Below are 16018 nucleotides of genomic sequence, written 5' to 3'. Positions count from 1 at the left end.
TACTCTGTGTAGGGATTTGATTTTCCATTTGTTTTCTGTTTTTCTGCTCCATCCATCTATCTCCAGTTGGTGACTGAGGCACCAGCAGCATCTTCTCAGATGGTCACCATCCCAAAGCTGGAATTTTATGATGATAACACCTACAAACAGTGCTGAGAATTGTTATTCCTGACTATAGAGACAAACCTTAGCTTAATAAGAAGGGCAGAACTGTGCCATAATGTAAAATCCTTAACCATACTACTCAGAATCTCCCAGCCACTTTTGTAGCTTTAAACAGCAGCAGTTTCAAAGAGGGCGAGGAGCTTCCTTTTAGCTGTTGATTTAACTAGGCTTAAAATCCAATGAATAATTTGTGTGTAGTTCATCAGCTTGTGGGGCTCACAGTGCCTGCGCACCACATAATGAGCTGCACATCCCACTGGGAAAGGTTTATGGCCAGAACACCACTACGGGACCGTCAACTTAAAACATGGAAGGGAATCAGAAATGAAATGAAAGCATACAGGTTTAAAATCAGGCCCATAAATATGTGTCACACCTGTCCTCTGGGTGCTCAGCAGCAATCAAGCTGTTATAGACCAAATGCGTTCTCATAGCAGTGCCATCTGAGCTGTCTTCCCCTCCATGCTGAGTAGGGGGACAGCCCCGAGTACCACTGCAAGTGCTGTGACCAAGGTGACATTAATACATCCTGCTAAGTACACTACAAGCCCATGAAAATACAAGGCTAATTATGTTCTACTGTGTTAACTCTCTTAGAGGAAAAAACAACACACACTGAACATAGTTTCACAGCAAGTGTGTTCTGCACCCAGCAAGCTGCTGCACTTCCCCACAAAGGTCACAGTACCTGCAGAAGTTATCTCCCATAAGGATTAATAATAATAATTTACACTGTGGGACTGCCAAGGATTCCCTCTGTGTCGGATACTGTGCAAACATAGAATTATAGACAGAAAGTTTCAGGCTGGTGACCAACGTATGCTAAGGCAGCTCTGTTTGTCTCTCTTTATACTCCAAGTCCAGCAGCACGTGATGAATTCATGACATTGCCAAGTTATTAGTTTGAACAGGTGGTTTTCATGTTTTGTGGGATCTTTTTTCCCCCCCAGAATGAGCTATAAAGAAGATCCAACCTTTGGGATCTCACTACAGAAGGCCCCAGATTATCACCCAATTAGCGGTAAGGGCGCATCCCATTCTGCCAAGCCAGGGGAGCCTCCAGCCCAGGGATTCTGTTTGCATCTCAGCACAAAACCTTCTCTTTGCCTTCTTGCTTGTTGGATTTTTAAAAGTGGTGCTATTACATCCTTAAGTTACACTGCTCAGGGTGGAATGTTAATCTGGGCCATTGAAGAGGTTGTTCTTGTTGGGGGGAATCTGATCATCTTGAAGCAGTTTGGGGCCAGCCTTGCAGAGCTGTTATGGCTCCCAAACTAGGGTTTTCCCAGGCCCAACATGGGATGGACAAGGCTGTGGTGTCTCCCTGCTAGAACAATTTTGCTGCTGGGCTGCATTGCTGACACTTCAGGATTACCCCTGACCAGACAGGTCTTATATTTTTATTACAACTGAGAAATAGCATTTCACTGGGTCAAAACATGCAGCAGCACAACAGCAAAACTGCTGAAAACCTACAAGCGCGCATATGTTGAGTTTCTGGTGTGCAGTGCAGATGGAGATGGCAACATTTTTTCCCCCGCTCTTTGCATATCTCTAAGTGACTGTGCGGCAGTGTAGAAGGAGGCAGCTGCATTCAATTAAAGAGAAAGGTAAAAGGATTTGCTTTGATTTTCATTTTGCAATTTAGAGCAGAAGGGAGATGTTTCAAATCTCGTGATGGAGCTCTTCAAAAGAGTAAAGTCCTGTACAGTGCAGCCCAGGTGTAGGGAAAGAGGACTTTACTAAAGCATGCATTGATTTCTATAGTAACAATTAACGTTTTGTCTCCTATCATTCTATGATGGGTTGACATGTTTCAGGGCAAACTGCTTAGCCAGCTTTGTGGGACACTGATGCTCTGGGTTCCCCAACACAGCCGGGGCACGGTGGATGCACAATGCCCCTGCACTGAGTGCCCCCTTTTTATTTCTTCATTTTATTTGTCTACCAGGCTTAGCTGTTTTATCTATTCGCCTTCTTTCCAAGAGAATAAAGCCGGGATATCAATGAAAGCGCTTTGAATGAGGACACCTGGGGGAACCAGCTAGGGGTTACCGGGCGCGTCCCCACTCCGCACGGCGATGGCAGTGCGGGTCCCCCAGGGGGCGCACTCCGACCGCGCAGCCGCGGCACCTCCAGGATCCCATCCTAATTACAAAGATCGTAACCACAGCAGCGACATTAATAATAGTCGTAACGATAATCATAGTGCTATAATAAACAACTAAACCTTCGCTACTTATCAGACAGCCTCCATCATCACTGCATCCCTCTCTCTGGACTTTTCTCCCTCCTGTCATTTGCTTGGAGCTTCTGGTTGAAGCTCTTGGATGTTGCAGAGCTGAAGCATCCTCCCTGCCATCCATGCACACATGCAAAGGTGGAGCAAACAGGACAGGAGCGGGGGCACAATAAATCCTTATAGGTCTCCAGTCCTTCCCCTTAATTACTGACCTTTGCTGATGAACACCATTTTACAAGTAGTTCTTCACAGATACGTTTCTTGTGTACTGGGTGGGATGAGGGTTAGCTGAGTGCAGATCTGGCTGCCTCCTGCTGTTCTTGTCCAACACATGTCCTTATTTATCCCCACAGAACCAGGACTCAGGCAAACCTTTAGCACCAAGCAGATTTCCCAGGTACACAGGTGACTGCTAAATTGCACTAAAGTTAGATGAGAAAAAGAGAAAGTCAAGTGAGGAGAGCAGCAAATTCTCCAGGTTAAGGTGGCAGATGAGTTAAGATGACAGACTTTGTTCCCCACTTCTCCTTAATCAACCATATTAACTTATTTTTCAGTGGGTTTTCTCCTTTTCTGAGTCTCACCACACCCTACAATGTCAGGGGAATGTGTTAAGAATATCCTGATATCCAGGGAAGGGCATAGTCTTCTATTCTTTGCACAAGGAGGAAGAGAGAGAGAGATTTGGAGTTTATGGACAGCTGAATACTAACATCAGTGAATTGGAAGGATACAGCTGACTGTCTGACAGCTGTCCATCAGCATGAATAGAGACTGCTTCCATTGCAGCACTGGTGCTTCTGGCAACAAGAGCAGCACACTCCGACCATTTGGGCACACCATTAGTTTCAGGTTGCTCACAGGCTCCCAGGAAAGCCTAGAAAGCCCATGATGTCTCAGTCCAACACTATTTCAGAACCTCATCTTAGGTTACCATAGAACATATATATTCTATGTACAGTGATAGAAGACATCATACTGCAAGAAATTTGCTTTACAAATGACAATATCAAAATGATCAGCCCCGGTGAAGGAAGAAAGGTATTAGATGTGTGTATTTCTATCCTGTGTTCACCAAACTATAGCAGGTTTTAAAGTGAATGTGAACCATGCAGGATTCGAAAAGATTTCTGCCTCCCATATAACCCTGGGGACCAAACCAGAGCATGGACCACTGGTGGAAGAAGGGTTGGCTCAGTGTAAGGCTCCTCCTAGCAGCCCCTGTGATAAATTCTCCATTTGTTCTTTCTTTTTTCCTTCCACTAAGGTAACCTTGCTTCCAGAGAAGGCAGTTTCCCAAAGACTCCTTGACTAATTTTAGAAAAATGGGCTAACTTGCCCCATTTATTCTCAGCGTTAGGAGTGAAAGAGTCTTTCTGCACCAATGGCTTTTTCTCTGCTTGCACCAGTGTGAGCAAAGAACGAGTCTGACTTTAACAGAAGAGATAAAAATAAAACCAGCAATGGACAAAGCCAATTATATTCCCCATTGCCTAGGGATGGGCAACCTAATTTGCAACTGTCAGTGGTTTGATGGACTGAACCATCCTTTTTCTGATCCAGCATTCAGAGTAATTTTTATTGTAAACCAATCATTACAGTGCAGGACTCTCAGTACTAGCAGCGTCACCATGACAAATTCCCAAGGCAGTGCTAGTGATGCTGCAGGGGTTTTTCCTCCCATCCTTCACAACCTGACATGGTCTGGGAAGTGCTGGACACAGCACACCGTGCCCTATTCTCATCATGAGCCCTGGGCAGAACAACCAGTGGGTTGTGTGAGCATGATGGTGCCAAATGTTCTGGTACCAGCACCGGGGGACACATTCCCAGTCTCATTGCTGTCATTTTGGTAGGGATGCTAAATTTAGTCCACTGGTTCAGAATATGCATGCAGCACATTAAGCGGGGGGCTTAGCAGGGCACTCCAGCATCTTCATCTGTGATTGGCTCCAATTTTGCTTTTTTTCTGTGGTTTATAGGTCATAAAATTACAATTTTACTCCCTAAGGATATTGTACTAGTTTGTGTCCAACATCTGTGCACTCTAGTAATTGCAAGGGCTTAGTGCAGTGTCCTTATCTTCCCTGAACTGGGGTAGAAGTGAGGCTTCAGCCCAGCTACATTAGAGGACACCCTACTCCATTGGAACCAGCTGGAATTTATTCTCATCAGAACCTGAGCAATTTCTTTTTTGAGAAGCCAAATCCCTGTTTGTTGGGTTTTTTTGTTTGTTTGTTTGTTTGTTTGCTTTTTGGAGATGTGGGATTCGCTGTTCTGCAGTGTAAGTACCTCACACTGGGTTATATAAGCTGTGGTTTGCACAAATAGGAGGAAATAAGGAAAAAGTAACCTGGAAGGTACCTGCAGGGCTGAGATCCGTGGCTTTTGCAGACTGTCTGCCCTACATTCACCTCCCATCTCTGTGAGAGCACTCAGTGTACCCAGAAGGCTGCAGCTACACTTCTTTCCCCACATTTCTGCCTAGCTGTGAAATCTGTGCCTTCCTTCTTTCCACTCTAGTATCCAGCAAGGACTGATTAGCGAATGATAGACAGACACCTACTATTGCTAACAGGAGGAACAAAAGCCTATAATTTTCATAAGACAGATCACTGAGACTGCTCTCCTATTGCATAGTCTTATCAATACCTCTACTGCCAAAGCACAGCCTGAAAGGAGCATGATTAAAGCTGTCATGTCACCCCAGAGATGGTGAAGCAGGGCTGTGGTAACAGTGCACCTTTGCTTCTGCTCCTTCCATGCTTTGTCTTCAGCACAGTGACATGAACAGAAAAGTAATCATGCACTGAAACACTATAAGGAGCAAACCATGTATTCCCTACGCTCAAATATTTGTTCTTATATCGATCAAACATATATATTGATTTTATCAGATAAAAGAAATCAAAGTGAAGGTAGAGCCACCTGCACATGGTTGTGTGTGGCTGCACATTTGGGAAGCTTGCTGAGACATGCAGAAATATTCTGCTATGGAGCTATGGCAGCTGTCTGCAGTTCTGGGATGTCTGTATGGAACTGGGGTGAGAACGGTGCCCTTGTCTCTGTGGTGCAGATGGAAGAGATAAGTCCTTGCAGACCTGCTTCAAGAGCAGCCCTGTGAAAGGAAACAGATTGCCTGGGGCCAGACATTTAGAGGGTCTTATGCTTCTCTTTGCACTTGCAAAGTGCATGTTCTCTTTCTCAGTGAAATACTGCCCTTCCAGAAAAGACTTGGACGGGGAAATGTCCTGCGGTACACACCTCGGTAGGTTGTGTGTTGGACTGAGCTGCCAGCATGCATCTAGGGCATCCTTATGCTGAGAAATTCCTATCAATGGGAAGGCCACCCCATGCATCCAGTTTTTGCTACCTACCTTCATTTTTCCACAGTTCTCTTCCATGTTAAAAGGTTCCCCACACTCACAGTTGCTCTTCCCAAGGTTGTTGTTCGTGTGCCTGTTATCCAACATGCTTTGCTTGGAATTTCCCCTGAAATTTGAATAGAAGTGCTTGGTGTTATGTCAAGTTTGCATTAACTTCACTACAATTTCATTCGAGTAAAAAAAAAAAAAAAAAAAAAAAAAAAAGGATTTTTAATATTTTTTAACATTTACTTTTTGAAACAACTTTCAGTTTGAGTTCCTAACAGATTACAGTTGCATTATATGTGTTATGATGGTATTAAAAAGAAAACAGAAGGAAGCGAAATGAAAACATTTCAATCCATGGAAAATGGCTTTTCCCACACATACTTTGGACGGATGTTGAAATTGTGTTGCAGTTTAGAATGAGAATGAATTAATTCTTTTTTCTAATGAAACAATACTTTCATTTTTACATAGCAGTTATACATTTTCAGTTTGTTCATCATAGAATCGCCTGGATTAAAAAGGACCACAACAATCATCTCATTTCAACCCCAATGCTATGTGCAGGGTTGCCAAAATTTAACAAAATGGGCTAAAAGTTAAGTTTCCAAATTCCCATTAACATCCACAGCTACAAAGCTTGAGGGTGCAGAGTTACTGAGCAGTCCCATTTCTTACCGATTTCAATAGTCCTGTCCATCCCACTCATCCAAAATAGACATCTTGTGGCACTCTGTGTCTAGACAGTTACTTCTGAATATCTTGATTTTATCTTTAATGCTTATCTTCCTTTCTGGAAATGAGAAAGAAATATTTTTTTAGGAAAAATAATAATAATAATAATAACAATAATTCCTATTTCCTTCTATTTTAAAGTTCCTCCACGCAGTTACCCTCTGTAGATCACTCCTTTCACAAGACCAATTTCTTCAACTCTTTGGAAGGGTAGAGAACAGCAGGAAAAGAGGAAACCATTTTAAGTTGAAGGAGGGAAGATTAAGGTTGGATATCAGAGAAAGGTTCTTTACCGAGAGAGTGGTGAGGTCCTGGAACAGACTGCCTGGGGGGTGGAACTTCATGATCCTTGATGTCCCTTCCAACCCAAGCCATTCCATGATTCTTCAGAATAATCTTCAGTGAGTTAGATCCTGTGATTGGTGCAAAAGTTAAGTATTTTTATTACATGATCGGTTTTCCTCAAAGCCTGTCTTCTGGGTAGAATTTAATACATCTAAATACCTTAATATTGTTTTCTCAAAGAAGGAAAGCATTCTAATTCATCCTAGGGATTATGAAAGTAGTAATTTTCTCGCAACTGGCCCTTAATATAGCTAATAGCTCATGGCAGCACCTTAGGATGGTTAACAAGGCCATCATTAACTGTGGTTAATGAAAAAGTAATTAAACTTTTTAAAATCTAATCCTGGATGACAAATCATTATAAATCGTGCCCTTGGTTATTCGTGTCACTAATGTGAATAAATGAGTTTTAAGGTCTACATACACATAAAGCAAAACTGTAAGCAAACATAGCGTGAATCCTGTTGGTTGTCAATAGCTGGGTTGTTTTTCAATCGCTTTTAAAACTTCTTAAAACGTCCATGACTTTGGGTATAATTTTATTTGAAGATTTAAGAAGAAACCTTAATATTTTGTGTGAGAATCACAAAATCTGCTGTGGGATTATCCTCACTGACTTGGAAGATCATCAGCCAAACTGTGGTTATTTGAAAGAGGGAGGGGAGAGTTACTGCAGATCTAGCAAGACACAGTTCAGCAAAGCAACTGGATTTTAACTCTTATACGCTGTCAGTAGAAACAGGAGACAGCAAATTTATATTTATATATATATATATTTCTGTTTAGAATGCACCTAAGAGAACTCAATAAAGAAATAGAAATAGGATCAATACATTCTGTCTGAAAATCAGTTTAGATGGAGTCACAGTGTCTCAAGGAAGAAACACTGACTAGTTAGAAAGCCTTTCATGAAACAAGTTAGAAACCTTCTGGTAAGTTCTTTGAATGTTTCAGACATACTGGCATTAACTCATAACCCCCCAGACACTTCCCATGATCAGTCCTATATATGGCTTCTAGGTCATAGAATCACAGAATCATGAAGGTTGGGAAGGACCTCTCAGACCCCCAAGCACAACCCCAGCCCACCCCACCATGCCTTCTGCCCACGTCCCTCAGTGCCACATTCCCATCGTTCTGGAGCACCCCCAGGGATGGTGACCCCATTATTCTGTGCCACTGCATTACCGCTCTTTTAGAGAAGAAACGTTTCCTAATACCCAACCTGCTGTTGGGCTGATACTGCCGTAACTCTTGTTATTACCACTGAAATCTCCTTTGTGCTGTCAGAGCACCCTGAGGAGCTCAGTGGGCTGGGGCAGGGCACGGCCCCCTCCTGACACCTGGAGATGGAGCTGCCCGGGACCACCAGCCCCATCCATCTCACACAGTCTACCTCAGATCCCTGGGGTGGCTGCACACACAGAGCTTTTCTGCTGATGAGAAGAAAGAATTTCCTTTAAAGTAACTCCTTCATACAGTGAGTTCCATGTCCTTTCTTCAGGTGCTCTCAATACTACCCAGGCTATTCCTACTCCTCCTCTGGGGCCAGAGGACATGACCTGCTTTCACTTTCTCTTTTCTCATCTTTCTCCCCCTCCCATAAGTCTGCAGTGTGCTCTCTTTACATTACTCCACGGCTGAGAGCGGCCCTCTCTGGCTCACCTTGTGATTCCTCAGACCACATCCCTCGGAGATGCTCCATCTGTACTCTGTGCATTCAGATCTGTCGCGCTGCAGGGTCACCTCCTTTGTGTGTCACATTGTCCCCTCGGCTGGGCTGCAGTCGTGCTTTAAGGTAAAGGCCATTCTCAGTGAACTTTAGAGACCTAGAAGTTACTTATGTGCAAAAGTTATTCCAGTCGTCAAAAGCAAATGTATTTTCTGCCTATCCTTGCTGCTGAAAAAAAGCACAGACTGATTTATTTTCAGATTCAGAAATCAGTTTTCCAAGCGTAAGAATATGTAATGGAACAATTATGGGCATTCCCCCAAAGCTGCATTTATGAAAAACTTCCCATGAGGAAAAGTTTCATGTATTTGACTTGGAAATGCTTTTATTTTTATAAATTCCTTTTTTTTGGAAAAGTGGTGCAATACCATCCATAACGCATAGTGTTGCTTTGAGAGGTGTTCTGCAGCCAGCATTACTGCTGCTTGTGATAGGAAGGCAATGAAGCAGCGTGAGCAAACTTTGTTGGTGACATTCACAGCTTCGTAAAAAAAAAGACATTTGAACAGGCTTTTTTTTAAGCTGTAATTTGGAAAAACCCTAAGATGTAATTAAATCTGGTCACAACATTTCTGTGATTGATGTGATGGATAACAGATAGGTTATGCTTATCCCTGATGTAACAGCACTGTAGCAAACACTGCGCTTATTGCATTACAGATGATATCAAGCAATGTTAGTCATTCACATGAATAGCTCTAGTCTGATTGAGTTTGATTCCTTATTAGGGAGAGTTCCACAGTGCAGAGTGTTGTACCAGTAATATAACACAGAAATTGCTTCTAGCATGTGGAACGTGCAATTATAATAAGCAAATATTTAACTCAAACCATGCTCTTGGGATCACAATGTCAATAAGAGATACCAAAAAAAACCTAATTGTTTCATTAGCCTGAGGCAGGTGAGAAGGGGCTGGAGCCAAGGTGGGCTGCCAGGGCTGTCCCGCATGCAGAGCTCAGCTTATAGGAAGGTGATGATTAAGCTGATCGTAAATGCAGGCTGGGATTTGTTTTATGATCAAGATATTGAACACCAAATTAATAAGCATCAAATTATGACAGCAATAAATGGCAATGGCATGGGAATGGCAGAAGGAGAAGCTTGGACTGTCAGGCAGCCACTTGCACACAGGTGTAACTGCTGATTGGCTGTTGCTCTGTGAAGAAAAAACAAATTCTTTGTGACTTCCCCCTTAATATCCATTCAAGGGCTTGGAACAGGTGAGACCCAAAGAAGCCCTGACACAAAATTAAGCTAAGAGACAGATTTCTGCTCTTTCAGAGCCTTCTGCCTTTCCCAGCGAGCTGACTGGTGCTGCGATGTGCTGCTATTCATCAGCATTTTCAAGCAGGAGACAGACTCATGAACTCATTTTCTATGGGAGATTTCTTCTGGAGCCGGCATTGCCAAGCAGTGATTAGATAAGATGACACCCTGGGAAATTCAAGATGGAATAAAAGCCCGAGCGGGTATGCAGCCGAGCTGCAAGGCTATCAGTCCTTATTGAAGGGGCCTTCATCTGGGACATTCAGAGGGGCTCTTTTAAAAGCACCAGCACTCTAATGAAGCTTAATGGTTTTGAATTGATGGTACCTTGCAGCAGAAGCTGCTTAGATGCTTAATAATGGCATAATCATCTTCTGTCAGCCATTTGGTTGGCACAGAATGCTTATGCCTGCATTGTTCCATTTAAGATAGATGTATGTACATTTTATTGACATTATATACTTTCATGCCATATCCCTCTACATGAATCACAATATCCTTTGTTTTGAACATGGGGCTGCAGGGATTTGGATCAACTAACATCATGGGAAATTTAGGATGAACCAGAGTCAGTGTGCCTGATAGAAGTAGAACTGAGTTCTACTTCTGCCCCAGGTCCAGTGCTCTTTTATGGAAATCAGCTGTCTCATCAGGAACCTCTTATCATCGCTTTGTAAGAGTTTGTGTGTCAGGATGAACTGAGCCATTAATTGTAAATACATCAGTGAGATCTCAGAATACAAGATGTATATGAATGCACAATAAAGCTATTGAAGGAATGAAAAGAACAGATAAAGTGAGGCAGCGTAACAATGAAGAACACTGAATAGGAAAAGTAAGAGCAGAAAACAAATGAAATGATTTTAAAGAAAAGGCAACTAACATACACAGAAAGGGGAAAGGTATAGTTAGAATTAAATGTGAGATACTCCCTATGCTTTTAAATACATCAATTACAGAAAGCTGCCATAAGATGACATTACTCTGCATTATATTAAGCACATAGATTTTATGGGCCTTGCCCTCCCAACATCTGACATAGAACGTAAGTTCCAAGAGCAGTGCTGTGCAGTGGAATTGCAGGATAAGGACCACTGGGAAGATAACGCCCTTTCAGACCTTCATGTACACCTGGATTTATTTCACGTTTCTGAATGGATTGTGTGAAGGGAAATTAAAAAATTAATTAGGAAAATATATGGCACAAATAATGGGATATTCAGCTGGGTAAACGCACTGTTGTATCCCCTGCTACTCTAAAAATGACTTTGATGGTGACGTAATCCCAGAGAAAGCACTGAATCATGCTATCAATTAACTTGAGTAACAATGTATATACATAGGAAGTGTTGCATAGTAGACAAATTTTAGTGTATTATGAAAAAAAGTCAGTAAAGTGATTGGAGGATATCTGTTAATTAGCCATACAGATTTTTGAACATTCACCTAAAGAGAACCGAGGACAGCGTTAGTAACAATTGTGATAGAAAATAATTAGCTTGTTTTCAGGGCTTAAATAGTCATTACTTTCTTGTGAAGTCCCTAATTAAGCTAATCCTAGTTTATAATACATTAGCAACCACTCTTTATGTGGAAGCTACTTCCTAGAGGATAAAAATAACTTCAAAGTTTGAAATGCTCAAAATCATATGCAAAATTGTAGAGCTTGGGACAGGAGCAATACAGATGAAGAAATTCCTGTTATTCCTTGCTGCCCACGTGCTGTTTGTTCACCTGGAGGCTGCAGATACAACTGTTTAAAGGCTCCAATGAAACAATTTCCCCTTTTCTGCCTTGAAAGCCTGTTACCACGGTTTTCTTAGGAGGTCCTGCTCTAGCATTACCCAATTATTTCCTAAGAACTGCAAAGGTTTTCTTTCTCACTGACTCATGCTCTAATAGATGAAGGACTCATTTTCAGTTTGATATTTGACTTCAGTCAAAGGAAAAGAGCTGATAATATGAAGTTGATGCAACACAAAGCACAAAGCCTGGGCTGCAGGATACAGTGGGCTCTCACCTTTATCCACAGAGAAAAAATGAAACTGGAGAGGTAGAATTAAGCACAGTTTGGGGGCTGGGAGGCCTGCACCTAGCTGTTGCCTGTTGTTCACAGAGGGCAGAAGTAGCATCTTCTCCAGCTTTGTGCTTTGCTTGCTAATTTACGCACAGTCAAGTGGAGGCAATGTTGAGTTACAAAAACCCAAAGACATGCTCATGTATGTTCATTTTATGCAAGGTGATGGAATCATCTGATGTGGCAAAACCCAGTGCCATGTGGCCTCCCAGCTGAAAGGAATGATTGATTGGAAAAATTGCTGAAAACTTGGCCAGTGAATGCTGCAAAGAGATCAACGTGAAGCAGGGAAGGCTGGCTCTCCCTGCCCCTTTGAATTACAGCAACACGGAATCACATTCCCCATTTAGAAACAGAGCAGAACCTCTCACTTAAATAATTTGTAGAAGCTTTGCTATCAGCTTATGCTCAGAAACTGAAAACTGGGAAAGGTAACCACAGCGAGCATGAAAACACCTGAGATCGACTTCATGTACAGCAAGCCGCAGGATTTCTACAGAAGTATTTATCCAGACATCTCACTGAAACGTGGGGTTACCTCACTACATCATGTAATATTCTGTCTGTTCCCCCTGTACTTACATTCCTGGTACAGTATCAATATTTCACAAACATGGGCTGTTTAGTATGTTGTAAGAGGCAAAACATGCACAGTATGCATAAGAGAAAGATTTCCTGCCAAAGGTATTTAACAGACCTCTGCAACCTAGAAAGAACCATAAATCAAAATACAAGGACATGCCATACAAATAATGTGATAAGGGTGTTCAGCCATGTGTATATATAGTACTTATTTTGAATTGCCCTCTGCTCTGTAAGTCAGTGTTAGAGCTCCTGAGCAGCTGGAGCTTAGCTCCTTGAGTCTGCCCAGCTGGAATTTAACTAGTCCTTATTACACTTGTACGTGCTCACTGGGTCCTGCTTTTTGGTTTTGGTTTTTTGTTTGTTTGTTTTAAATGAACAGAGCACATTGAAGTTAGAAAAGATTAAGCAGAATTAAACATGGATGCCATTTTGCAGAGACATTCCTCAGAAGACATGTTTGGGTTTTCTCCTCCCCCCCCCCCCCCACAGATTCTCCTTTAGCTGTGTTAGATCTGACTGCAAATGACAAGCTGTACACAGGAACTAGGCATTTATACCCCTATCATCACTTATTAACTGTTGATATTGTTGCTGACAGTGTAGCGATAATAATAGGGATTCTTTCAACACCTGGCCTTAAGATGTAGGAGTTTATGACATTCAAAAATATCTCAGTGGAGCTGACAGGTGAAGGCATGTTCAGAGGCAATTCACACCAGGAGCAGTATATAAGTGCTGTACAAAGCTGACTGTGACCTTGAGGAGTCTTTGCCAGCCCTTAGGAGCTGACTTAGGCATTCAGAAGCTAAGTCATTTTCTCTTAATAAGGTATCACTGTCTCCATCTGTAAATCACTCTACAGTGTCAGCGTGTTGCAGTTCATGTAGCAAAATGACTAATAGCAAATAATAGTGTTGCAATAGAGAATATAAGAGAGTATAAGGAGAGCTGTGATTTGAGTAAAAAAAAAAACAAAAAAAAACACACTACTGGAAAGCCAGCTGTTCCCACTTCCCTGACTAATTGAAGGCATGAAGCAAATGCACTGATGTGCTGATTTCTTCCAACTTGCATAAGACGTGGGGTTCTTCAAAGAGGCAGTAGGCTCCTGAAAGCCTTGGGCCTGAATAATGGAAAACACCTTCATCTTCCAAAATCATTGTTTCACAGACAACTGGATGTAAGCCCTTCAGCAAGTACATAACTGCAATGCAAATAATTGGATCCAGTCTCCACAACTGCATTAACATGGTGTGCAGTGCCTGTATTCATACCCTGGTCCACCACAGCCATCTACAGGTCAATCCACAGAGAATCCCTCAGCAGATACACACATTTCAATGGGAGAAGATTTCTGTGAAGACCAGAAAATTATTGATGTAGTCTAAAACAAGCCTAGTCTCTCCAATAAATTCACATTCATGGGACTTGAAAAGAAGGAACTGAGCTGGGAGGGACCTTGGCAAGACGTGGGACATTCAAGATGTGGGCAAAGGAGAAATGGCATCAGGATGATCTACAACTGTTTGCACATCCTGTGTTAAGACTGGAAAAACCAGCAGGAAAGGCACTAATACATGGCATTGATTGTCCACCACCAATATAAAATTGGCCCCTTCCATATGCAATGCCTCAAGTGATGCTCTAGCAAGACTCATGCGCTACACTAAGCTCTTGCTAAATAAACATTTTCTAATCCCCAAAGAAATACATCTCTTCACCTTCTCCAAAAATAAACTAACGACTCACAGTGATGGAAATAAGATTTCTCAACCAACATGTTCTTTAAAGTTGAAGGAAGCACATTTCAGTTGAGGTAGAACAGACAAGACAGAGTCAGAGGAGGTATTATTAGCTAGGCATCATCCCACAGGATTAGAGGTATGAGATATAATATATATAGAGACCCAAGGGTGAGATTACCTTAAGATAATACACCCTTTGGGTTTTTAAATCGCCTCCAAAGCAATCAAACTGGTTACCATAGCATTCATTTTAATGCACAGATAAATTTGTAGCTCTTGTTTATATAGCTTATCCTCTGGAGGCACTAATATGATTTCCTTTAAAACTCAAGTTAATGAGAAAATAATGGAGCATTGTAGATATAAGCAAATTTTTTTCCCCACTGTCACTGGCATCATCTTTTATACAGCCAGAGGGCTCTTGGAAAGTATAAGTTGGATTTATTTTATGTTCCACAAAACCTTTAAAAAAATAAATTCTTTCTTTACACCAAGCTTTCTGATTCCAGCCTAAAGCCAAAAATACTTACTGTCTAAATATATTTATAAATCAGTATATCATCCATAAATCTTACCTTATCCCTAATAAGAAATTTAAAGTTATCACTCTTAAAACTTCACTTTGGCAACGTACATTCTTATTTTATTGTCTTTCCTGGACAGAAATCAGTGATGAGATTTGTATGTGGCCAGGGAATAGGGGCTACATATCAGTTGCTGAGTGTAGTGAGCTGTGTAATGAAGCCATGTTTGTTTACTTTCCTTTCTATACACCAGTGCAGTAAATCTCAGCTTTTTGGAGATTTCTTTTTTACTCCATCAGCTCTCCTAATCCTTTTGGGCAAACTCAGGAGCTCTGTTGTCTTGGAATGTCCTCAAGTACAAGGACAGAACACTGCCAAGGTTGACATAAGCAAGTCTGATATGGGCTGATTGTTGCAGCAATTCATTTGCCTGGGAAGGATTTACATTATATACATAATTTACATTATACAACATTCATAAATATAAACAAATGCCTACATGGACTGGGTCTTCAGGCATTCCAAGCTTTGTAAGAGAAAGATTAATAGTAATTATTAAGAGTATTGATAGAAGTAATGTATTTTACTGGGACTGGAGGATTGTCCCTGTTCTCAATCAAAGACTATAGGAGTTTTGATTTGGAAAGGAAAGTCTTCAAGATTCTTCACTCTTTTTCAGGAATGATTTTGTCACATGGCAGCTTGTTGTAAAATTTTCAGCTTTCTTCTTTTTCTCCAAACTGAATCTGAATTTTAGGATATTCTCATAGAATCTGTCTGTACCCCTCTTCCCTTCAGTTCCTATCTCTGGGAAGCCTTCATAACTGGTCTGTCTGGAGAGTTAGAAAGGCATATTTTCTGGAAGATGGCCAAGTTGGACCTTCACCTCTATTTCCCACCCCAATTGCTTGTGGGACAGCCAAGGCATTGCAGGGTTTGATGCATGGTTTGTGAAGGGTCATAGGGATTTGGCTCCTGCCTTTAGGATTCGTTGCTTGGGGGCTAACACTGCCAGCCACTGTGCCCCAGAGCTTTTGAAACCTTGCCACAATACCATGTAGAAACTCACAAGCTTGCTTTGGGAGGAAATGTAATCACTGACTTCAGTAAGAAAGGAGAAACATTAGTAACAGTAAGATTCAGTAAGAACAGTAACATTCAGTAAGAAAGGAGAAAGAAGAACCCTGGAGAAACATTACTATAGGAGAGAACAACACACTGTATCATTGAT

The 16018-nt window shown here is 41.7% G+C and overlaps 2 long non-coding RNA genes across 6 annotated transcripts in view; one reads left to right on the top strand and one right to left on the bottom strand.

Moving 5' to 3' along the window:
- Window positions 1-16018, bottom strand: part of LOC140256151 (uncharacterized) — an 82047-nt gene that overhangs the window by 4846 nt on the left and 61183 nt on the right. For 2 of the 3 annotated variants that reach the window (XR_011904650.1, XR_011904651.1), the window contains 5 exons: window positions 8524-8649; window positions 6807-6926; window positions 6457-6571; window positions 5785-5899; window positions 1158-2829 (listed from right to left, as the gene is read on the bottom strand). This is a non-coding gene — a long non-coding RNA (uncharacterized lncRNA). Of the gene's footprint in view, window positions 1-1157; window positions 2830-5784; window positions 5900-6456; window positions 6572-6806; window positions 6927-8523; window positions 8650-16018 lie in introns of those variants that run through there. The other variant, XR_011904652.1, reaches the window with a different exon arrangement.
- The window catches only part of LOC140256149 (uncharacterized), a 36873-nt gene that overhangs the window by 7002 nt on the left and 13853 nt on the right, over window positions 1-16018 (top strand). The gene's annotated exons all lie outside the window — the stretch shown is intronic.

The sequence above is a fragment of the Excalfactoria chinensis genome, chromosome 9 (assembly GCF_039878825.1).
Source record: "Excalfactoria chinensis isolate bCotChi1 chromosome 9, bCotChi1.hap2, whole genome shotgun sequence".
Lineage (NCBI taxonomy): Eukaryota > Metazoa > Chordata > Aves > Galliformes > Phasianidae > Excalfactoria > Excalfactoria chinensis.
The sequence above is the reverse complement of the archived record's forward strand: the minus strand, read 5'-3'. Positions and strand labels throughout refer to the sequence as shown.